The sequence below is a fragment of the Cibotium barometz genome, chromosome 21 (assembly GCF_041138505.1).
Source record: "Cibotium barometz isolate CiBa-2024 chromosome 21, ASM4113850v1, whole genome shotgun sequence".
Classification (NCBI taxonomy): domain Eukaryota; kingdom Viridiplantae; phylum Streptophyta; class Polypodiopsida; order Cyatheales; family Cibotiaceae; genus Cibotium; species Cibotium barometz.
Window position 1 is genome coordinate 38,149,845 of NC_141066.1, and position 25,925 is coordinate 38,175,769.

Genomic DNA, 25,925 nt, shown 5'->3' on the forward strand with positions numbered 1-25,925 from the left:
TAAAACATAAAATAATTAAAACAACCTAGGATTCAACAAAGAAATCAAATTGTCTTTCAACATACCCAATGTCTGCTGCCACTCACGCCATGCCTGAGAGGCTGTTGCTCTCCTCTCTCTCTATAAGCCTACGTAAATACGTGATCGTACCATCCTACCAAAATTATAAAATGTGTCAATAATCATAACCACATACACTAACATTGACAAAATGCGAGGAACTTCAAGAATTCTACGCCAACCAATCAAATAAACTCAAATCACTTGAAATTCATATACAAAGCATACACAACGGAAAGAGATGAAGTACAAAAAGGAGTGGTAAGTAGTAAGGGCTCAAGAGGAAGAATGCCTCGAGCCTAGACGCTAATATGAGCTAACACTATCATCATTACTAGCATTCCCATGGCTAGAGTGCTCGTCAAGAGAGTTTTCTAAAGAAGACTCGTTGCTTGAGGACAAATCATGCTCATACTCAACCTCACTAAGGAGGTTACCATCATCATCAAACTTGCGCTCTATAGGAGGGGGGTATCATGCACAATAGAATGTGAGGTGCTAGGACGCTCACGTCTCATAAAGACATGTGGCAAACATGAAGGGCTTGCGGTGCTCGTAATCGACGCAGAGGCAAGGCGAGCAGTCACTGCACGGCCACCAACTCGAATGCCCCATGAACGAGTAGAGCGGACATTGGCTGACTGCCAAGCTCCTTGTAGAGATCTGTTCCTCATCTTAATCAACAAGCCAATGAACACTACGAAAAGTCTCCCCAGACAACTTGAATTCATCCACAATTCACCTACAACTTGAATTCATCCACAATTCACCTACAAATTACAATTCACATGCATAGTTGTTCATTGGTTAGTATGCTTCATATTCTATGAGACTATCATCTATGACTTATAAACCATTTACAATTTATGAATCATGATCTATCATTTAAATTTTACCTCTCTGCGCGCAACATGTGTAAGTTAGTGCGGCAATACACTAGCCGCTCTAACTGTTGTGTGCTCAAGCGATTCGAAGCTTCGTGTGAATGAGAGAATAGGCACTCCAGTTTCTCTCACATGCATCCAAAGAGCAATTCTGCGCTAGTACTCTCAAGGCTAAGCGCTGCTGGAGAGTGTCAAGCATGTACCCAAAAGTCTCCCACCAGAAAAGGGGTTTCACAAGTGAATCCCTCCTCCAACAAGTGGAAGATTCATCATAACTAATGAGTTGCTGCAAGAAAGTGGTGTGCTCCTCTATGGGCAAAGCTATGGGCAAGTATGAATCACGGTCCGTAAGAAGCTCCATGTCCATGTGATGGCCGTGGCGATTCAAAGGCTAAATGAACCAATGCTGCAAACCCATGTATGGGTTTGTGCATCCATCTCCATCTCCTCTCTGCAATGCAGAGAATCTCTATGCGCTGAGTGTCGTCAATGGCCGTGAACTCAATGGTGGTGGCTCTGTAAAAGTGCACAAGAAGACCCAAATGTGGACCCCACCATGTCTATCATGCGTAGCACCCTATAAAAGGGAGTCATTGCAATGACAATGGATCGCACCGAACGCCAAAACTCCTTCTGTAAAGCAAAAGTGTTGCATAGCTTTGGCATCTTCCGTGTCTTTCTCATTCCACTCATTCCATAGAGTAGAGACCACTGTTTTGGCGAAGTGCCCACCTCACATCAAATAAACACTCCAAGAGGAGCCACATGGATGCAAAGCATGTGGACGACGGCTTCTTCAATTCAAGGGTGCTATGCTCCCAAAACATGGCAAGCACCTTTACCTTTGTGGTGAAGAAAGTGACAATGGATGTAGCTTGCTTGGTCACCTTCTTCACCCACTTGAGCTTGCCTACATCCTCCATGAACAACTCTAAGCAATGTGAGGCACATGGCGTCCACACGATGGTGGGAAACTCGGCCTCAAGTAGGCGGCCCATGCAACGACAATTGGATGCGTTGTCGGTAATGACTTGCACCACATTTTCTCTCCCCACCTACATGCACATTGGCGATTGCACAATCGATTTTTAGTAAGCAACTTAGCACATAGCATGAGGCAATGGGCATGTAATAACCTATTGCACTATGGTTTCTTAGTATTTACCTCGATGATTACTTGCGAATGTGACGGTAGATAGAACTACCCGTGGTTTTCCTACCCTTCTTCCCAGTCTCTACGACTCGCAAGAAGTAGGTGCCAAGAGGACAAGAGACAAGGATGTTGATGATGCCTCTTTTCTTCCTATCACTCCATCCATCGGAGAGGATGGAGCACCCACACTTCTTCCATGCGGCACGAATAGGGTCGAGAGCCCTATCAATCCTCTCCTTCTCCTCATCTATTTTCCTTGCGCGCATGTCGTTGTAGGCAACACCGGTCCATCCATCACATGGACCCACATTGGCAACGGCTCTCACCATTTTCTTCCATTAGTCATTTTCTAAGACACTGAACGAGAAATTGCACTCAATGATGGTGCATGCAATCTCTAGAGTCTACGTCGACAAGGCGTTGTCTCTCTTTGAGAAAGGAAAGTGACCCACTCACACTACCCGTGGCTTCAGCTAGGGTGGGGGTGGCTTGCCTCTTTGGTAGTCCATGTGACTCAGCTCTTGGCCTCTTGGAAGAGCCGGAGCCCGAGGCGGAAGCGGAAGCACATACGGAAGCGGGGGCAAAGGCGGCCGGAGAGGATGTCTCTATGATGATGTCCTCATGTATTGATGACAGTGGAGCTCTACTAGGGGCACCTCTCATGTTCTTTATGATGTCGTCGGAAACACTTTAAGGGACTTGCTTGCATGGCGCAACTTGTCCCCCAATCTTTGCAAGATGTTGAAGAAGCCTTGTTGCACCACTTGTGTGTTGCTTGGAGCAATACTTACATCTCCACCGATAGGATTTGGATTTCCCCTCATCCCTCTCCACATCTATGCAATGCAAGTTGAAGGCTTCATGCTTTTCCCTCATGGTGAAGAATCAAGATTTAAGAAGGGGACTTGAGTGAGAGAGAAAGAGAGAGAGAGAGAGAGACTTCCACAATAGTAAATAGATGTATTTATGTGCTAAACCATAAGCCTTGGCCCTCAAGAGTCAAGGGCTCAAGGCTTGAATGGAATGCCAGATTATGGATAATAATAAATGTGTACAATGTTATGTAGATAAGAGAGAGAGAGAGAGAGAGAGAGAGAAAATGAAATGAAATGAAATGATATATTAACAACTTCAAAAGGCCAAAATGACCTATGAGACCAAAAAGGTTACAACAATTGGTGGATCTGATACAATGTCTGTGTAAGGAAAGCTACAAACAACTAAACAACTAACTGAAACTGAAACAACTATGAGGAAGAGGAAAAGTACGGTACTAGGAGCTCCTAATGGATAACATCTGGGAGGAAAACTCCAGCAACAAAGGTAAGCATCATACACATCACTATCCAAAGAAGTCTCTCATCGGTCGATGGCGGATATCCTCAATGTCCTCCATGGTGAGTACTCCGACTGGACGTCTCCCATGCCGTGCTAGTATGGTCCTGATCCTCTGTTGTAGTCTCCACCGGTGTCGAGATGGGCCTCTCATCTTGGGGCGCCTGGACCGCCCCAGCTCTATAGCCCGATCAATGAGTGTACCTCTAGTGCGGCTATACTCTGGGGCTAGCTGCAATGCTTGCTGGCCTGACTGCTCAATCTTTGGTCGAAAGAAGTCTGTAATCTGCCTTTGTAGGTGTCTCTCCCTCTCTGATCCCCTCCCTCTCAAGAGACCCTCTCTATGTCTACGAAGCTCCAGCAAGTATAATCCGAGGCATCTCTGATCCTGGTATCTCATGACTCTAGAAAGTGGTCCGAAACCCTCTCTAAACAGGCAGTGAAAACGGCCTCCTATCTCATAATATACTGGACAGTGACATATGTAATGTAACTTTGTCTCTGGCTCCATCTGGCATAGCTGACAAATCCTGGCCTCGGCTAGTACTCCTCTGAATCTGCAAGTCTCAATCTCTAGCTGGTGTGAGGATGTGCGCATCTGACCAATAGCACACCGTACCCCATGAGAAAGATAAGTATCCATGTAGCTGGGTCTAATCACAAACCCATCCTGCGTAAGCTGGAGAAGATGATCTCTATAGAAAGCCATCTTCGTACCAAGCTCCTGTGTCGGCTGTATCCATGTCCTCCTAGTGTCCAGCTGAATCAAGTCCTGCCTGATAAGTCTGGTAATCTCTGCCCGTGTGAGAGAGAGGGAGGGTGCATCCAGGGAGTACTGAAATGGAGGTAGCCTTTCCATACTAAAGCCATGCAACTGGAACCAAGCTGTCATCTGTTCAAACCAACATGATCCGTCTCCCTGTGATGCCAACTGTCGTGAAGACTCCAGGGCTAAGCGAGCATATCTGTCTCTAGGGAGAGCCCAAGTGCTATGTATAAAGGAGACTGATCGAGTGAGTGCCTCTACTACCAATGGGGGGGCAGCCATCTCTGCACGGATAATATCATGTGGTACGGAGGCCTGCATGATCCCGCCTTCCTGAAGCACAGCCCAAACGCGCGTTCTGCGCGAGGCCTCTAGGTATGAGAACCGCTCGTTTCCACCCTTTGCAAACCTGCAAATTGGTTCAGCTACCCGCACTACCCCAGCATCACCAGCACGCTGCTCAAGCATAACTAACGGAGTTGTGTGCCTCAAATCACCCAGCCCCAACATCCAATCATTCAATTCTCCATTGAAAAACTTTGCTCCTCAAGCGGAACATAATTCTATAACCCTCTCACAAGGCGGTGATTGTACAAGGCTTTTGTCGGGTGTTATTACACAAAAGTGGGCACTTGGCATAGCCGGCATCTAGATAAAAATCATATGCATCTCATACTCCGGTTTGGTCGCGGCCGTCAGAGTGCATATAGACAAGCCTTATGTGCGCGATGTACACATTCAAAACTTCATTAGTTTTTAGTGCATAGCTTATGCACTAATTTAGGACAAATTTGAATGGTCTCATTTTAGGGCCGTGAAACCACTTTCTACAAAACTTAGTATAAATACTAGGGTTGGGGTTCATTTGTGAATCAAGTTGTGGAGCACCTGATCGTGCATCGCGAGGAGGATTCCCACACATCAACCTTCACCATCTTCACTTGCGCGTAGGTTCCACGTGGAAGGACTCTCTTCTCTCTCTTTCCCTTGACCTCTTTGCTTGTTTTCAAACAAAGCTTGCCCAACAAACTCGATGTGGAGAGGGCCATCGGAATTCTCTATAGAAGAATAATGTGTTGAACATTGTTTTCAAAAGCCACTTTCCAATGTTTCTAGCAAAACTCTTTCTCACTTTCCAAGTAAACCCAAATAGAAATAAATTAATAGAAGAATGATTTGGTGAGCGCATTAGTGCCAACGATAGGTTCCCAATATTTGCAAAACTCTTTCCCACTCTTGTAAGAAGTCTACAAAAGAGTTGCCAATATGAGTTCAAGGTACCAAATGAGTATGAGAAACACGATGTGGATAAGCAAAGTAGTGACCAGATTCTCTTCCAGCCCAAATGTGCACATTGTTGGGTTTTATGCTGTGTATGCACCCAGAGGAGTGCTAGTGATCATCAGTAGGTTACTGGGGCACTTTTTACTTCAGTTAGTGGAGGTTTTTTCCCCCAGTTTAGTTCATTTTCACTTATATGCAGTTTATAAGTGTTTTGGTCCACCCGGCACATTTATGGCCGGTCATGTGAACACTTATCCTTTAGGGGTCACTATCATGTAGCTTGTACTTCACATTTTTCTATCATTGAGAAATCTACAGCAGTCGTGTTCACTCCCTGCTGGTTTTCCATGCTTGTTTTCTTTCTGTAAACCCTAACCCTAACCCTGTTTAGGTCTTCATTTGGTATCAGAGCCATTGAAGCTTTGCCCTTGTTCATTGCCGGTACACATCCAAGTTTTTCTTTGTTGCTGCTGCCGTACAGCACCCGTACCTTCTGCCCGTACTTCTGAACGCCGTACAGCTGTGCGCCTGCTGTCCGTACTCCCATTGTGCGCCGCCTTCAGCTTCAGCCGTGCGCACAAGCTGCCCGTACATTCAGTCGCACGTCGCCTTCAATAAAGTATTACAAAAGGCGTCGCCTACATTTACACACGTGTACCAGCTTCGAACAGTAAGCGCCGACACCAAGTCGCCGCCTGCTGGTATTCGCCTGCAAGTCGACACCTGTGCGCCACCTATTGTGCAAGTCGACACTACAAGTCGCCGCCTGCTGGTATTCGCTTGCAAGTCGACACCTGTGCGCCACCTATTGGGCAAGTCGACACCTGCTTCGAAGACTGTGCCTCTGTACAAACCTGCGCAGGACAGTACCTGCTCCGTACCTGCACAGTACACTCGAACAGAACCTGCAACGTCAACATTCTGCTTTCGTACATGCTTCCGTACAGCACCTCGACTGAGTTGCTGAGTACCTGCACAATACAGAAGTGGTAAGCATTACATATTTTGAATATTGGGCAGTCTTATTTTTCTCTGTGAAAAATATACAGGCACAACAAGCAGTTTTTTCTATCAAGAAAAATACAGGCACAAAAGGCAGATTTTCTAGCAAGAAAATATACAGATTTTTGCACAGTTTGGGTGCAGCAAATTTGGGCATTTTTGGGGCATTTTGGCATTGTGTACGCCATTTGCTGCTCTACTCAGTCATTGGTGCATTAAGCTGCACATTCAGAGGATTGAGAGTGCAGGCAGATTTGGGTAAACTGTATTCAGTGGAGTACAGTTGTTATCAGGGTTTTTGCTTTTGGGTTTTTTGGTAAACAGGTACAACATTGTGCATAAAGCATAATGGCAAATCAACAGCAAAGTGATGTATTCACATATTTGTCTAAGGAAGACAAATTGGATGGCACGAACTACTCCTTGTGGAGTTTTATGCTGAAAAATGTGCTTGTGGCAAAAGGTCTTTGGGATTTTGTTAGTGGTGATGAACCACGTCCAGGTCCATTGGCTCCAGAGACCCCTCCCCAAGGGGGTGCTCGTGGACGAGGACAACAGGTACAGGCTCCAGGACAGCCATTGCCTGTACAGAGAACAAATGCTCAAAAGACATGGGATGCCAGGGATGCACAAGCATTGTCACTCATTGCATTGTCAGTTCAGAGGTCCATTATACCTCATATTCGTTCAGCTGGCACTTCACAGAATGCATGGGTGACTTTGGAGCAAATGTATGCTGCTCGTAATGAGGCTAGGATCTCATTTTTGAAAAGAGAGCTGGAAAATCAGAAAATGAATGAAGGAGATGATATGTCTAGCCACTTGAACAAGCTGCAGGATTTGAGAGAGCAACTCATCAATGTGGATGAGATTATTCCTGAGACACAGCTTGTGTCCACCATCTTGCACTCTTTGCCAAGATCTTACTTGGCTTTCCATACCTCTTTGAACCTCAGCATGAGGAATGCTGTTGAACCCCTCAAGTATCAGGAACTTGTTGCTCTCTTACTACAAGAGGAGCAAATGAGGAAGAATATGAATATGAACACAAATGCTGAACAAGCATTTACTACAGGTCAAAAGGGGAAAGGGAAATCTCAGCCAAAGAGTGCAAATCAAAATTCAGGTGATGGTGGTTCTTCACAGGATACCAAGAAAAGTGAAGGACAGCCCAAGAAGAAGGGCAAATGTCATTACTGTAAGAAGCCAGGTCACTACATCACGGAATGTAGGAAGAGGATTGCCAAAGAGAAGGCAAAGGAAGCTGGGATGTCTGTTAATGATGCTCCTAAAGCTCCTCCAGAGACTGCTTCTTTTGTTGAGGACAGGGATTACTGTTTCTATACATGCAGCTATGATGCCTCTTGGTCTTCACAGGCACTCAGTATGACAGAGCATGCATGTACTTGGTATTTTGATAGTGGTGCCTCAAAGCATATCACATCTCGCAGGGATTTGTTTAGTCATGTTGGCCCTGCCCCTGTTGGCAAGACTGTTCAGTGTGCCAACAATGCTTCATATCCAGTGTGTGGCATTGGGGAGATTCAGCTTACAGCCATTGATGGCTCCATTCTCCGCCTTACAGATGCCTTATATGTACCAGGGATAAAGAAGAATTTGTTGTCCATTTCTTCTTTAGCACATTGTGGAATGCAAGTCCACTTTGACGATGATAAATGCATGGTCAGAGACAAAGCAAATGCCTTGACCTTGATGCTTACTGGTACATTATGTCATGGACTTTATGAGTTGGATGCATTTCAGCCAGTGGATCAGTCTGCTTATCATGCATTCACTCTTACTCCAGCTATGGTTGATGCGGAGTTATGGCATGCTCGCATGGGGCATGTAAATTTTGGTAGTCTTATGCTTATGCAGCGACATAATATGTTTACAGATCTACCTCTCATGGAGAAGCCTCCAGATCACATTTGTGAAGGATGTATTTTGGGAAAAATGCACAGGTTTTCCTTCCCACGTGATCAGGCTCTAAGAGCAACTGCAAAGTTGCAACTTATACACAGTGATCTTTGTGGTCCCATGCAGACGAAGTCATTAGGTGGTTGCTTTTATTTTGCAACATTTATTGATGACTTCTCTCGTATATGCTGGGTCTATCCTTTGACACAGAAATCACAGGTATATGATGCATTTTTGGCCTTTATAGCACTTGCTGAGACAGAGTCTGGATGCAAGGTGAAGACTCTCCGTTCTGACCGAGGGGGGGAATATATGTCACATGTGCTGAATTCTTTTCTTGGGAGTAGAGGTATAAAACATCAGTATACTACTCCTTACACTCCACAGCAGAATGGGGTTGCAGAAAGGAAAAATCGGTCACTCATGGAGATGGCCAGATGTATGCTAAAGGCAAAAAGACTACCACATATCTTTTGGGTGGAAGCAGTAATGTGTGCTTGTCATATTTTGAATCGATGTCCCACAAAGGCATTGGTTTCTATTACTCCTTTTGAGGCTTGGCATGGCCGCAAGCCTTCTGTATCGCATTTTCGTATCTTTGGGTGCCTTGCATATGCACACATACCCAAAGAGTTGAGGAGGAAGCTTGATGATAAAGCCACAAAATGCATTTTTGTTGGGTATAGCCGTGAGAGCAAGGGCTACAGGTTATATGACCCACTATCCAGGAAGATATTTATCAGCCGGGATGTGATTTTTGATGAAAAATCAGAATTATCCATGGCTGGTTATGAGGCAAATCAGGCTGAAAATGATGTATTTGAAGGTCTTCTACCCATGGAGTTTCATTCCACAGTTGGTGATCCAACTCATGAGGGTAATGGACAGCCAGCAAATGATGTAGGTGGTGCAGAAATTCAGCAGCCAAATGAGCCAGAAGCTGAACCAAATATGGGACAGCAGGCACCACAGGTCAGACATATACCTAGATGGTATTTGAGGACACTACAGGACAGCCATTTAGAGGGTCCTCTTGCTGGTCGTACTCGTAGGGAGACAAGGACCAATGAGCATGCACACATCATAGATTTGAATCTGGTTATGGCAGCCAGTTTACAGGATGATGATGAGCCTGATTCGTTTGTGGATGCACGAGATAATGTGCATTGGAACAAAGCCATGCAGGATGAGATTGATTCTATTAAAAAGAATCAAACATGGGATTTGGTTGATCTGCCCAAAGGCAAGAAAGCCATTGGTACTAAATGGGTCTACAAGTTGAAAAGACATGCAGATGGATCCATTGACAGGTACAAAGCCCGTCTAGTTGCAAAGGGCTATGCACAGAAGAAGGGCATTGATTATGAGGAGACATTTGCTCCTACATCCCGTATGTCGACACTTAGGTGTGTCATTGCATTGGCTGCACATCGTGGTTGGGTTGTTCACCAGTTGGACATAAAGACTGCATTCCTACATGGGGACCTCGAGGAGGAAGTTTATGTTTTTCAGCCCATGGGATTTGCAGAACATGGTCATGAGGGGAAAGTATGCAGGCTGAAAAAGGCCTTGTATGGTTTGAAACAAGCTCCACGAGCTTGGTATGCAAAAATAGATGCTTTTCTACTCACTCAGGGATTTGTGAACAGTCCATCAGAGACCACTTTGTATGTGAAGAAAGAAGAGACAGATCTGCTGGTCATCAGTCTTTATGTGGATGATCTCTTGCTCATGGGATCAAATGATGACAAAATTGCAGCATTTAAAGAGATACTGCAACAGACATTTGACATGTCTGACTTGGGCCTTGTACATTACTATTTGGGCATACAGTTTGTGCAGGATAACAGAGGCATTGGGTTGTTGCAATCACGTTATGTTGCTAAACTTCTGGAGAAGTTTAAATTTCAGGATTGCAAGCCTATTAGTACTCCTATGGAGCCTGGGATGAAACTGTCACTACAAGATGACAGTGTTTCCTTTGATGCCACTACATATGCTCAGGCTGTTGGGTGCCTCATATACTTGTGTAATACAAGGCCAGACATTCAGTATGCAGTCTCTCAGTTGAGCAGATTCATGCACAGCCCACGGTTGTCACATTGGCAAGCTGTGAAGCGTGTATTCCGTTATTTGCAGGGTACCTTGTCTCTTGGGTTGCTTTATCCAGAGGGGGGTGACATGCAGTTACATGCTTACAGTGATTCAGATTGGGCTGGTGATTTTGATACCAGACATTCCACTAGTGGGAATTGTTTCTTCCTTGGCGCTTCATGCATTTCTTGGCTAAGCAAGAAACAGACCACGGTGGCCACTTCATCTTGTGAGGCAGAGTACAGAGCAGCCTACACTACTACTGTTGAGTGTGTTTGGCTGCGTCGTCTTATGACTGATATGGATATTTCAGTGGAGGAGCCTACACCTATCTATACTGATAGTCAGAGTGCCATTGCTGTGGCCAGGAATCCTGTGTTTCATGCTCGCACGAAACACATTGAGATTCACTATCATTTTGTTCGGGAGAGACTCCAGGCAGGAGATATCAGTCTGATCTACTGTCCTACAGATCAGAATGTGGCAGACATCTTCACCAAGGCATTACCACGTCCGAAATTTGAAGCATTCCGCAATGCTTTGAATTTGTTTCCTTTTGGTGGATGATGTACAGTGATCACATATCACTCCAAGGGGGTTTGTTGGGTTTTATGCTGTGTATGCACCCAGAGGAGTGCTAGTGATCATCAGTAGGTTACTGGGGCACTTTTTACTTCAGTTAGTGGAGGTTTTTTCCCCCAGTTTAGTTCATTTTCACTTATATGCAGTTTATAAGTGTTTTGGTCCACCCGGCACATTTATGGCCGGTCATGTGAACACTTATCCTTTAGGGGTCACTATCATGTAGCTTGTACTTCACATTTTTCTATCATTGAGAAATCTACAGCAGTCGTGTTCACTCCCTGCTGGTTTTCCATGCTTGTTTTCTTTCTGTAAACCCTAACCCTAACCCTGTTTAGGTCTTCACACATGACATACTCCTCTTCCTCAAAGAGCTCACTCCTAAGCTCAAAAACTCAGAAGTAGTAGTCATCTGTGGAACGCTAGAGATACTCTACTGTTGGGTGGTCGAAACCAATAATCCTGCGAACAACCCTATCACGAAATCAACCCTCATTAGAAAGTATCTTGTCAAATGATCTATGTGTGAAACTATGTACCAACCATGCTACCAATAGATACGATAAGCAACAGTGCTATTAGTATCGAGGCAAGCAATGATTATCCTGAGGAGTGTTCAAAAAACATCTACCATTTGGCTACTTTGTCTCTATGTGGTTGTCCTCGATTTTTGGGAAAAAAACCCAGTCTTGGGAAAACCCCAACTTCTTGTTGTCTGACCTCGACGAAACACAACAATAACTCATTTTGTATTTGCTTTCCAAATAGGAAAGGCTTCCTCAACTACTGCTATCTAAACGCAAAGGAACACATCAATAAAGGAACTTCAGTTCTCCTTTCAAACTAGAAAGACTTTCCAAACTAGGAAAGATCATGTCACATCCAGCACTGGAATGACATTTGCTTTTCTATCTTGAAAAGCTGTCCGTCTTGAATCTTTGGAATTAACTTTCCAACAGACATCACTGCAACGTACGCCAACATCTGTCGTTGTCTGTGTTAGGCTGGAGTTTCGCTCCCTCATTGGAGTTTCACTCACTCGTTCTTTTCGCGCCTCATGGACGTGAAGGTGACAGCCTCTCGGTTGGGTTCAACAGCTGCAAGCACCCAACTACGAGTCTATGCGAGGCAGTGGCCCCTTGTGGTAGCAGCAGGTAGACTCAAGGATCCCCCGGGTTGGGACTCAAGTCAGGAGGTTGCCGGCGCAACCTTGTGGCCCTGCGAGTAGAGCGTGTGTTGGAAGCCTACTAGGGTGGGCAGACCCTTGGAGGCAAGCCGATTGAATCAGAAGAGGCCTGGCACTATGCTTGGGCAAGACTAGTTGGTTAGACCCTTGAAAGCATGCCGGTTAGGTTGGGAGTAGCCGGGCACATAGCCTAGGAAAGACTATGTGGGAACGTTGCCAAAACATCCCTTGAAGTGACCCTAGGGAGTCCCCTTGGGACCCCAGTGAAGTTGCCTCGTGGAAGTCCCGCGAAAAATGAGGAACACTGTCCGGATGGTCATCCTCGGCGGCAAGTCCCCGCGGTCCACCATCGAGTGGAAAAATCGCTGGTGCGATCCCTTGGAATCGCCGGTGCGATCCCTTGGTTGGCCGCCGTTCAGTCCCTTGGTTGCCCGTTGGCAAGAACTTGCGGTCCATCGTCGGGTGGGAGAGTTGCCGGTGCGTTCCCTTGGTTGGCCGTCGGAAGGTCCCGTGGTTGCCTGTTGGTGGCAAGCCCCTAAGTTCACCGTTGGCATGGTTGGTCGCCGCTTGGTTTCCCTCGGCCCATCGTGGCATGGGCAACGCGGTTCCGCCGTAGGGAAGGTCCGGAAGTAGGCAAACTCAGAACTGGTGGAGGAGAGAGAAAAACTCGTGAATGGGTCTTTTTTCTTTCCAAGCCTGGCTGCGCTGTGTTGGTCCCCAGCAACGCTGTGTACAATAAAAAGCGCCCTCAGCTGGTCGACATTTTCCCCCAAGGAGCTGGCTGGCTGTGCACAAGAAATAATTCCCTCGTTTTCCTTTTTTTTTTTTTACTCGACTTTTTTTCCTTGAAAAAAACTCCATTCACTGCTTCTTTAAAGAAAAACCCTATTTTTAGCCTAAAAAGTCGACTCCCTCTTTTTTTAAAAAATTAAGTTTATTTTTTTAAAAAAAAAACTTGGTGTTCTGGTTTTTTTTTTAAGTGTGCATAAGCGCCTAAAATTGGCGCCTGCTTCATTTACTGCTGCTCCCTACTGCCCCAAAAATCTGGAAACAACTGCTTTTTCCTATGCGCACTCTCTGCCATACCTTACATGAACACAAAGTGCCCACACTGTGGGACTGCTACACGTACTCTCAGCTGGCTCCAAAATTGGCGGTCATGCACAGGCCCTTCTTGCTGGTCTATACTTAGCAACATACCATCCCATCACTATAGTGTGGCTGTATTTCTCTGCTCTTGAGACCTAACATAGGCTGCTAGTTTTTCTCTTTTTTCTGTGTGTCAATCATGGCTCATCATCCAAGTCCCTGATTTGCATGCCCCCAGCCTTAGCCATGCTCGCTAATTTCGGCTGCCTCTGGGTTCTGCCGTTCCCCACGACCAACATTGCCATGTGTGTCAGCAACTCAGGCATGTCCTAGCAGCCCTGCATGATCCCGCCTTCCTGAAGCACAGCCCAAACACGCGTTCTGCGTGAGGCCTCTAGGTATGAGAACTGCTCGCTTCCACCCTTTGCAAACCTGCAAATTGGTTCAACCACCCGCACTACCCCAGCATCACCAGTACGCTGCTTAAGCATAACTAACGGAGCTGTGTGCCTCAAATCACCCAGCCCCAACATCCAATCATTCAATTCTCCATTGAAAAACTTTGCTCCTCAAGCAGAACATAATTCTATTGATTACATAATCAGATTCACAACCTTGTGTAATGATCCTCTCCTTCCTAAAAAAGAAAGTGGAAGCTTGCAAAACCTTGCCACAATGTTCTAGAACCAGATTGTATAACAACTTGATCTCGGAAATAAGAAATATGACAACGAACGTAACATTTCACACTTGACTGATTTCTACACACACCTCAAAACTTTCATGGGTTTCATCTTGCTCTCAGAGTTGCTCTGATACCAACTATGACAACCTCGGATCTCTCTAAGAAGGAAACCTACAAGACATCAAGAAACACAACACATCTATGGACTGTAGGCATACTCGCCACCCAACCATGATAGCCGTAGGCACAACCTACCAGTCTGCCTATCCCCACCGAGCTCGAGCAAGAGACTCTCACGTGTGGACTCTTGCTAGCAGCATCCATAAGCTATGCCATGCCCTCTAGCATCTCATACCACCGGGCAGAAGCTTAACTCCAAGCTCCACGCTCTATTGCTCCTCTGGCTAGTGTGTGCAACAATGACCCCCGGCGACCTTTATATAGACTCTGCATAAAGGTGCCGGCCAAAAAGAGCACAACTGACCCTAAAAGGTGAAATGTAGAAAAGGTATGCTTTTCCTGTCCCATGTTCCCACGGAATCAACTCTAGCTCGTCTAGCCTGCCTATCCCTAGTGTGCACGACACACTCTCTCACACATACACACATATATATAGAACCATAATCTACGAACTATTAGAGATCATACTCTCTCTCTCTATACCTATGTATATTCTTGGCCACACTATCCTAGCAAAATTAGAGAATGTGTCAATAATCGAGCATTGACACAAACACCTGTGCATGCTACCATTGACATGACCTATACTCTCTCTCCCTCACACACATACATATATAGACATAATCTATGTTACCGCCAACAAGAGATCATAGTATGAAAATGTATGAGCAAAATCAAAGAAACACAAAAACGAAAAAACAGCTACTAGTAAAGAGCTGTTGTTGAAGCTATCAAAGAAATATCATAAATATCAATATAATCTTTCATAGATAGTTCCTACAACAGTTCTCATATGCAAGTGTCTTTTTTGTGTCTCATAATTCTGCAACAAATGTATCTCTATGCCTACTAACCACTGCCAATGTTACATTTTAACACGGCATGATCCATGGCATGTCTTTTCGCTTTTTTTAGTACACTAGGATACCAAAGTCTATTAATATTAACCATTTGCATGCACACATGTGTGAACACTACACATTTTTTTCCAAGTGACAGACTCCAGACATTGACTACAATCATAAGAAGTTTTAGGCATTTTCCCATATTGATTCCCATTTTATAGATTACAACAACTAATGTGAATCTACATTACCACTCCATATTTTCTTTTGTCTAAATATTCACCATCTCTAGTAGTTTTGAGAGATAGACAGGCCTTATGTGCGTGATGTATACATTCAAAACTTCATTAGTTTTTAGTGCATAACTTATGCACTACTTTAGGACAAAATTGAATGGTCTCATTTTAGGGCCGAGAAACCACTTTCAACAAAACTTAGTATAAATACTAGGGTAGGGGTTCATTTGTGAATCAAGTTGTGGAGCACCTAATTCTGCATCGCGAGGAGGATTCCCACGCATCAGCCTTCACCATCTTCGCTCGCGCGTAGGTTTCACGTGGAAGGACTCTCTTCTCTCTCTTTCCCTTGACCTCTTTGCTTGTTTTCAAACAAAGCTTGCCTAACAAACTCGATGTGGAGAGGGCCATCGGAATTCTCTAGGGTCCCAAGACAGCTGACGGAGAGCGTTTCCTTCCCAAACCCACAGTTTCCACATCAATATATCCGTGCTTTGAATCATTGGGTCTACCATACATTTCTTCCCCAAACGCCCCGACCACTAGAAGACGAGTCCTATGTATTCCCTCGGGGGAGGTAGTAGTGTGAGAGTAACTCAGACGACCCGTAGTGTCCATTGCCAAAATATAACAGGCATGCATGGCCATTAAACAAGATTTTGCTTCAAAATATGCCCACCAACCGACAGAGAAGTCATGGTTGGGGATAGGCTACAAGAGGTTCCAAGTAGGTGGAATGGTAGCCTCTAAATCCAAAATATGAGGGCAAACACCTCGAGCAAAACCATACAGCTGTTGCAGGATAAAGCCTGCATCAACATACAGAGTTTCCTGCCACTAGCTAAAAAAGGATGCAGGACCAGAATCCCAGTGAGCCCAATCAGTATGGGTACGTTTACCAAGCTGCCAACCTTGTGAATCAATAAGATGCCAGCTAGTGTTGCAGCTTCTCATGCTTGCAAAGCACCCCCCCTTGGTCCTGATTAACCTCGCTCTCTTGCAACAGCTCTCTCAAAAGAAGGCATGGCCCTCTTGGCACTCAAGGCCGGGATGGTTGATGAGGTCGGAAATCTTAACCACTGGGTAGCCACAGATGTGCACCCATGTGCATGGGCACGCATCGTGTACAATTCCTTACATACAGGTATGTAAGCCTTGACATCTTTGGAATGAATCAGGCGACTTCACTCTCCATGCACAAAGCTAGCTTGCCAACATTGTCAGCGTCTTAGTGGCTTGTGTCAACTTTTCCAGCCCGCTCCAGCTTGAAATCACCAATCTCACCATTCCACATTCCGCATTCCCTTAATAACTCCAATTCCCTCTTCAATGGCCTCTTCCCAAAAATATTCTCCAAGCTTTAGAATCTGCAAGTATTGAATGCCTTTAATGATAATCTCACAGTACGCTACCTTTAGAATTGAGCCTTCTACCTTGTTTGCAACACTTGCACCTAGGGGAAAGCTTCGTTACTGGGAATATACACCCGCAATAAGGCAACATAGAGAGCTTTAGTATTTAGCACTATCTAGGAATGGGCTAACACATGCCAGTAGCCTCCTGTCCCCCAGTGCACCTAGCTAGGCTTGCTACGCCTTGCCTATATAGGCTAATGATGTTGTTGCAGTTGCAAAGAGATTGCCCTCCAAATGGACTGAGATGTGGCACATAGCCATAAGCAATGGCGGGCAGACTCTAGAACATGTAACGCGCATCGGGTAGTACAAGTTGGGTCATGCCCTGTAGTGGTTGCCCAAGTCCCAACTGGAAGCCTAGCATGCCCAAGCCTTTGCTGTACCTATTCAGTCGCTTACTTCAAAGTTGCCTGACAAGGAGAGCAATCTTAAAAAGAAGCTTGAAGGCCTAAAGAATCACTTAAACAATATCTTGTTTGTAAAAATTGCAAGAGCTATTGACCCTTCCCAAGACAAGTTTTGATATTTCAGTGACACAACAATAGCTCCATTAGGAGCATAGCAAAAAATATCAAAGGTTCATTGTAGATGAGCAACTTGCTTGCTGTATCTATTCAGGCGCTTACTTCAAAGCTGCCTGACAAGGGGAGCAATCTTAAAAAGAAGCTTGAAGATCTGAAGAATCACTTGAAGAATCTCGAGTACCTAAGTGACCTGTAGAGACAAGGACCACCGTCTCCACCGATTATCATTGATTCCTCAACTAATTCTTCATATATTCAAGCTTCTTTTTAAGATTGCTCCCTTTGCAGGTAGCTTCGAGATAAGGGCTTGAATAGGTACACCAAGCAAGTTGCTCATCTACAAGACTGATCATACAAGCAGGCAAAACCAAAGGTTTCTTTGTCATACAATATGGACTACTTGGTCTGATAAAGTGTTTGAGAGGCGGCTAGGATTTGCGAAGACCTCTACTTTTTGCCTCTGTATTAAAGCCCGCTTTGACTCACTTCTAGTGTCCTTTCGCGAGGTTCTCTTGGAAAATGGTGGAACCATGTGTACCGCAGATGTAATATTTCTACATGTTAGTATACAATGTGCTCTTTCACCTTGCCCATTCCTTTGGAGGAAGGCTTAAAAATGTCATGCTAAGGCCTTCAAGGTCCATGCCACTAATGCCTAACACAAAGTTTATGTGATTTCTGTATGAATCAAACACATTTCCACTTTTCTTTTTTTTCCCAGAAAAGATCCTTTCATTAGTTATATAAAAAACACCCGTAGGGCTACAAAAGACTCTCTCCTGTTCATAAGAAAACAGAGCAGAGATCCAAGCAAGGCAGCTAGGGAGACTCTCCCTAGGTGCAGAAAAGTACAAATAGCAGCACAAAGAACTGAGGGGCTATATCATACAATAGGAGGGGGAAAAAGCCAAACAGGTGGCCTGTAGTGCCAGCGGGGGGAACCCGCGTGTAGGGTATAGAAGGGGCCGCTGCGCCAAGTGGTGTGAAAGGCCTGGCGCCGCAAGATCGCCTCATCCGAGTCGCCCCAGATGCGGTCATACTGTCCTCGCAGGGTGTGGATCAACTCCTGCCAAATCCCCCGGACAGTCTCTGCTAGTGGCTCCCGTCTCCCCTCAAAGGCCCTGAAACACTGGGCTCTCCAGGTGAACCAGATGGTGAGGCTACTGAGGAGCTCCCATCGTAGATCCCTCTCCTGTGTCCAGCTGGCTGACGAGAAATCCAGTGAAGGAACAAGGCGAGGCTGGCCCCTAATGAATCTGATGGCCTGGCTGTCCTGCTCCGTCTCATAGCCCATAGCAGGCCCTGACGAAGTCAACCAAGCAGCGGCACCCCACGTATACATGCCCTCTGGAGAGAGGGGGGCCAGAATGCGCAGCATCCGAACCCAAATCTGCTACGCCTGAGGACAGTCCCAGAGGCAATGTCTCTGTGTCTCCAAAGGGTGGCCGCATCGGACGCAGGCCGCCGGAAGACCACTGTAGACAAGCGAGGTGCCAACTGCAGAGCCCCTGTGGGCGACCAGCCACTGGAAAGTCAAGATCCTGCGTGCCTATCGACTAGCCCCGAGCCTGGTCCAAAAATCCTTCAGGAACTCCTGTGAGAGTCCCTGTAGCCGGGCCAAGGGACGCGCTGCATATGCCCATATGCGCCAATCAGAGTCCACATCTGCAGGGTCCGGATCAATATGCCACTTCCGGGAAGCGGCGGCCACTACCCGTATCCTCTGAAAGATGCACTCTGCAACCAAAGGCGACTCCGCCTCCACTCTCTGAAGTCTGCCCTCATCCTGGATCTCATAGTAGAGGCATCTACCATCCTCAGTGCAAGCTCTGACAACAATCAGGACCTCCAACTGTGTAAAGGCTCCCATCCACCGTGGGGCCACTGGCTCGAGAGGCGTGAACCACTCCTCTGTGAGTGCCTCCTGAATGTCATCCCTCATAATCAGCCCCCCTCTGAAGTGACTCAGCCTCTCCACCTGGATCTCCTCTGGGAGACTGCAGAAGGCTTGCCAGTCTCCAAAACTACGTGCTGGGCCTGCCGCCAATGGTCCCCAGGCTAGACGAGGCCATGAACCCAGCATATGACCCTGCTCTGTGCGTACCGCTAGGCTCCAGATGAGCGGCTGTCTGGCCCGCTCCTCATCACAAGGAGGAGGTCTCTGAGAGAGTCCCGGTCTCAGCAACTCCCAAGCTCGCAGGATGCTCAAGGCAAATCTGTCCTCCCATCCTCTACTGAGGCCTGTCCTCCTCATCTCTATGAAGATCCATCGTATCTCGGGTGCCCAAGTGCCCCCTGCTGGGGGAGCCCTAGCCTACAGCCGCAGAAAAAGAAGCTCCTTCCAAGGCTCAGCGCCAGGAAGCAGCCCCCGAACAATAAGCTTTCCCAATAAGGCTCTACTCTGATCAACTGGATCTATAATGCCCAACCCCCCCGAGCCATCGGAAGTGTAATAACTGCCCAAGCAACCTTAGCCCAGGTTGGCTGACCATCCCGCCCAGACCAAATAAAGTTCCTGATCAACCTCTGTACCTCGCTGATGCAAGAGCTCGAGAAGATCCAGCAAGACGTGATGTACCACATGGTCGCTAAAAGCACCTGATTTGCCAGCACCACCCTCCCAGCCAAGGATAGCCGAGCTGTACTCCAATACAAAAGCTTCTTCCGAATGCTCAGAAGAAGCGGGGCAATCTGCTGCTTAGGTGACAAATCTAGTCCAATCTGGCATCCCAAATATTGCACTGCTGCGCCAGGAGAAATCCATCTAAAACCCGGGTCTGGGCTCCATGCCGGAGTGGGAGCGCTACTGATCCAAAAGGCCACTGTCTTGCGCCAATTGATCAATGCTCCCGAAGCTGCACTAAAAACCTGAAGTGACTGCTCTGCCCGCTGAAGATTGGCCTCCTGGCCATGCAAAAATAAACCCGTGTCATCAGCAAACTCAGCATCGAGCAGGTCAAACCAACCTCCTCTGCCGTCAGATCCATGCTCATAGCCTCAGCAAAGAAGAGAAAAAGAAAAGGGGCGAGAGGACACCCCTGACGGACTGATCTGGTCAACTTAAAACTCGGCCCCCGTCCTCCTACCATCAGCACCTGGCTACGAGCTGTGGAATATAGAGCCGCCACTCCTCGAATCCAAACTGGCTCAAAGCTCAGGCGAAGCATAGTGCCCTCTAAGAAACCCCAATCGACCCTATCGTATGCCTTCTCAAAATCGAGAAGCATCACGACCAGGTCCTCACCGAGAAATCTAACTCGGGCCGTCGCCTCCCAGAAGGTGAAAATGTTGTCAAGGATACTGCGCTCCTTGACGAATCCTGTCTGGGTAGCATGAATCAACTCCCCCAGGAAGGGCTGGATCCTCAAACTCAAGACCTTTGCTAAGACCTTGTAGACAGTATTGAGGATCGTAATCGGTCTCCAATGCCGAATATCATCTGATACTCCCTCCCCCTTGGGGATAAGAAAGATCAAGACCTCTGAAAAGCTCTGTGGCATCACCCCAATGTCCAAAACATACTGAAAGCCCCTGCGAAGGCCTGGCCCCAAAAGGTCCCAATAGCGCATAAAAAAGGCAGGCGTCAATCCGTCCTCCCGAGGGTAACTATGGCACGAAAGGACCCTCAAGCCCTCAGCAAGCTCAACCTTTGAAAGAGGCTCACCCAGAACTGTGCGCATACGTTCTGTGACCCTCCTCTGCACATGGGCCCACACAGTCTGTCTGCAAGCATCCCGAGCCTCAGTGGCTGGCTCCGCTAAAAGCAGGTCTCTATAGAACTCAGCGGCAATGGCTCTGATCTCCCCGAGCTCAATGGCTACCGATCCGTCCTGCTTCCTGAGTTGGCAGACTCCTGCTCGAGCATGGCGAGGTCCAGTAATCTCAAAAAACTCCCCAGTCACTCTATCACCCAGCTGCGTCCACTGAGAGGCCTGGCGACGATAGTAGAACTCATGTCTCTGCTCCTCTGCCTCTCTAACATCTTGGCGTGCCTGGCTCAACTGGGACGCCACCCATTTACATGTAGGCTACTGCTCCTGAAGGCGCTGAAGCGAAGCAAGGCTACGTCTCAACCGACGCTCTCGCTCGCGAGTCTCTCCCAGCCGTGTCAAGGCTGCAGCGTGCAAAAAAGAGCTGAGCTCAATGAGTCCCTAGGCACACTGGCTTGCTGCATCCTGGTCAGAGCTCTGGCTATCATGCCATATCCTCTCAATGTCCTCAGCGAGACTAGGATCTGTAAGTACCCTCTCTCGGATCCTCAACTGCAAGCTGGTCTCCCGTGTCCTCTCCTCAAGTGTCAAAATAACTGGCGCATGGTCTGAAAAAGAGGTGCCAGCGAGAATGCCAACGGAGCCCCCACGCTCCCCTAACCTGTCGCCCACATAGAAGCGATCAATCCGTGATAGATTAGTCCCTCCTTGCCGGCGATCCGATCGAGAGAAACTAAGACTGTCCTGAGAGCAGGAGAAAGCCTCATGCTGCCATGCATCAGTGATCCTCAGTGTCATGCAAAATCGCTCCCAAGCTGCAAGCTCCGTGCCGTGCACTGTAACATGACTGCCTCCCACTCTATCGGCCGGGTCCTCAAGCATGTTGAAGTCTCCCCCAACACACCAATGTGCGGCCTCTGGCAATGCATCCGTAACCTGGGTCCAGAACTCTGCTCTGGCACTAGCATGGTTGGGCGCATAGACATTGAGCACGCCAAAGAGCTCATCATGCATCCTCAGAATGACATACTGTGCTCTACAAGGCACAATGATCCCGCGATCCACAATGGCCTGCCGCCATACATCCGCAATGACCATACATACTCCTCCCTGCCCACCCAAGGGGCCAAACCCTCCAGACCAAAATGTGTCCCATCTACCAGGCATCACCGAACCGTATCTCCGAATCCTGCTCTCACCCAAATGGTGCTCCTGCATCATCAGAATATCAATACTGCCCCCAACCAGGCATCTCTGAAGCTCCTGCCTCAAGCAACCACGATAACGTATATAGTGTGCGCCGCCAAGGCCCTGTACATTCCATGAGATGATCCTCATGGATGACCTGCTGAAGTGGAGGCTGTCTCAGCCGTACGGCGGGCCTTCACAAGCGGCTTGGATGGAGAATAGTCCCAATCCGAGCGGCTACGAATCTGCCCACCCGGTGTGCTACAAGAATCGCAGATCAGGCGCCAGTGGCTGTGTCCCATGGCGACTGCCTCCCGCTCAGACAGAGCAACCTCGTGTATGCATACATATCCAGGGTCGCGTGCTAAGTCTGCCACTATGTGAACCACCAAATGTCGAATCCCAGAGGCATCCACACTCCCGGTATCAAAGAGAAAATGAGCCAACTCCCATAGTCGGCCTATCACGTCTGTCACCTCCAGATCGCTCACATGGTGAGAAAACTCAACTGCCTGAGTCTTCAAAATGCTAAGAGCGAGATCTAGAGTCCACTCTCGGTCGCTAGGGCCACAGAGAGGGAATGGGAAGGCCACCGCTGAATCAAGTGCCTCCTCCCCTCGAGCCGGAGGTATCACTACATGAACTCTGATGGGTGCTGGCTCATGGGGACCTCCGCTCCAAAAAGCCGTGTGAAGGAGTAATCAAAAGCCTCCGAGCGCTATCTAGTGTCGAGACGACTCAGCCGACTGCGGATAGAGGATATTCGTGAAGCCCGAATCGGCATGGTAGGTCTCCTCTGCGGTGCTCGAGCAAGGTCGGTGCTCAGTGTCCGCCGGACTGCAGGTGACCGCCAGGGAACTGCCAGGGCCTCCCGGGGACCGCGCGGGGGGGGGGGGGGGGGGGGGGAGGAGGAGGGGGTGGAGTGTTGAAATATACAAGTGAATAGGGTGTGTGTGGGAACAAGCTCTTGGATAGAGGCTGTAAAAGAGGAGATGTAATTGTGAAAGAACCTGTGAAAAGGTTAGAAGAATCTACTGGGAGAGAATAATGGGTAGCATGAGGGAATTTAGGAGTGTGGAGATATTTTGGGAGATATTCTGGGAAAAGAGAAGAGGTGGAGAGAATCAGGCAAAAGGTGGAGATATTCTGGGAGTGAATCATGGAGAAATCAATGGGATTTGATGCTTGATGTAAACTCTATAAATTGAGGCATAGCCCTAATGAGAATTTGCTGGTTTTTGAGTATCCATGCCTACATTAATCTATTTGCTAATTATTCACTAATTACGTCTTAATCATTTGCTAATCACTTTGTTAATGATGTTGATTCTAGTGTATGATCCACCATAGCTCATCATTATGCTCAAATTTCAACATGGTATCAGAGCCATGCCTAGAATCAATTAGGTTTATGAGCCCATTAGTTAATTAATGAGGATTAGTAAGATAATTAGCAAAAAAATCAATTTTTTAGTGAGTTTTCTACTTCCCCCTTCACCCCCAGCCAGTGGAGGACTCCATTCTCCTTGCACACATAACATTAGGCTAAGCCCTTTTAGGTACTTATAGTAGACTCATAGGGCTACATACTCCTTGAATCTTGTGGGCCAATTCAGCGCAGAACTGTAGATTTTCGCAGAATGAAGGGCGCCGTTTTTCTGAGGAATTTTTGCCATTGCGACTTGCTCAAATCAAATTGCTTCAATTCCTCCTAGCCCAAGGGGTTTTCAAGCATGCTCTACAAGCTGGTGAAGACAGAATTTAGTTTCATCAAGTCTACAGTGAGATCCAAGCTCTTCATCAAATCTGGAGGTGACTTTGGTAAAACAGAGATTAAGCTTTCAATATTTGGTCAAATCTTGTGTTTCTTGGCTTAATCCTCTACTAGACTCATTGCTATTGATGCCTTTGAAAGCATTTGAGCTCATTTGAAGTGGAAGGCACCAGATCTGGGCTCCCCGCATACTCTGTTTTCTGCACACAAAACAGAGCATTAATTTGCTAATCAGTGATTAATCAGTGCTAATCACTGTATTTTGGTGCAATTGAGGGTTCAAATTAACCATTAGGTATCTGATACAGATCCCTATAACTTCAGATTGCAAATCGGAGTTGGTTTGATACTCCAACCATCCCGTACAAATTGGTTACCCTTGATTTAATGTAATTTCTGGAAAAATTGTGCTGATAAAATTGTGAAAATCATCATTTTGCATTTAACCCTTGGTTAATGCCTGTAAATCTCACTCAAATTCAAGATTATTCATAGCCAGAGTTGCATTGGGAATGTGCATGAGAATGAATGCTATACGCATTATGTATTGGGCACATTGCATCAGTGTAAAAATGGGAACAGACACTGCCCTTGTCCAGAATAAGGCAAGAGGTAAGACCTCCCACATAAATTTGGGTTTGCATTGCATAATGATACAAAATAAACATAAAAAGCCCAAAAGAACTGTCAGCAAAACATTGAAACATGTTGCTCACATGGAGCAAAATGACCTGACGGACGAGCTCATGGCCCCAGCCATGAAAGAAGAAGAATATCTCTTCCCAAGAAGAGGATCCACACCAAGAAGATCTAAAGGAAGACATGGACACGAGAAGAGAAGCTGCCACAAGAAGAGAAGCTGCCCCGAGAAGACTGAAAGAAGAGACGGACGCGTGGAGAGATGCTGCCACGAGAAGAAGACTGAAGAAAAGAGAAGATGTGAGGCTCCAAAGAGTGAGGAGCCATGTGAAAATCTCTGAGAGAGAGAGAGAGAGAGAGAGAGAGACCCCACAACCCAATGTAACCTGCCCCAATAAAGTAAAACCACCTCTGAGCCACCGATGATGTAGGCCACGTGGTAGATGTATGTGTGAGCACTTTAGTCAAGGTCGCGGGCACTTATAGTAGCCTTGGACACATAGAGAGAGAGAGTGTCAAGGACTATGGAGTTTAGGGACTTGAGGCACTGGTCGCGGACTGTCAAGTAAGAAAGAAACTTGATACAGGGTCCAGGTGTGCTGAGATAACTTGAGGGGAGGAGTAGACACTAGTCGCGGACTACCAAGTAAGGGGAGGCAAACGTGGTATAGGGTCTAGGTGTACTAGGAGTATTCACTTGAGGGGAGGTGTTGAAATATACAAGTGAATAGGGTGTGTGTGGGAACAAGCTCTTGGATAGAGGCTGTAAAAGAGGAGATGTAATTGTGAAAGAACCTGTAAAAAGGTTAGAAGAATCTACTGGGAGAGAATAATGGGTAGCATGAGGGAATTTAGGAGTGTGGAGATATTCTGGGAGATATTCTGGGAAAAGAGAAGAGGTGGAGAGAATCGGACAAAAGGTGGAGATATTCTGGGAGTGAATCATGGAGAAATTAATGGGATTTGATGCTTGATGTAAACTCTATAAATTGAGGCATAGCCCTAATGAGAATTTGCTGGTTTTTGAGTATCCATGCCTACATTAATCTATTTTCTAATTATTCACTAATTACGTCTTAATCATTTGCTAATCACTTTGTTAATGATGTTGATTCTAGTGTATGATCCACCATAGCTCATCATTATGCTCAAATTTCAACATGGAGAAGGAGCCGCTGCCAAAACCGGAGTGGGAACGGGAGGAGGCGAAGGTGGAAGCGAGGCGGGAGGGGGAGACGGGGGGGGGGGAGACGGGGGCGAAGGAGGGGGTGCTGGCATCTCCTGGTCCTCAGTCGGCGCTGGGGTCTCCTCTTGGAGGGGAGCAAAGCTGTTCCTCACGGGAACCCAGTGATGCTGAGACTGTGGCTGCTGCTG

At 46.8% G+C, this 25,925-nt stretch overlaps 1 protein-coding gene across 3 annotated transcripts in view; it reads right to left on the reverse strand.

Annotated features, from left to right (window-relative positions):
• LOC147627158 (uncharacterized) overlaps nt 1-25,925 on the reverse strand; it is a 96,885-nt gene that overhangs the window by 44,397 nt on the left and 26,563 nt on the right. Inside the window, exon 3 of one of the 3 annotated variants that reach the window (XR_015268449.1) lies at nt 414-802. The exons of the other annotated variants lie outside the window; for them this stretch is intronic. The gene's annotated coding sequence lies outside the window, so the exon portion shown is untranslated. Of the gene's footprint in view, nt 1-413; nt 803-25,925 lie in introns of those variants that run through there. 3 annotated transcript variants of the gene reach the window in all.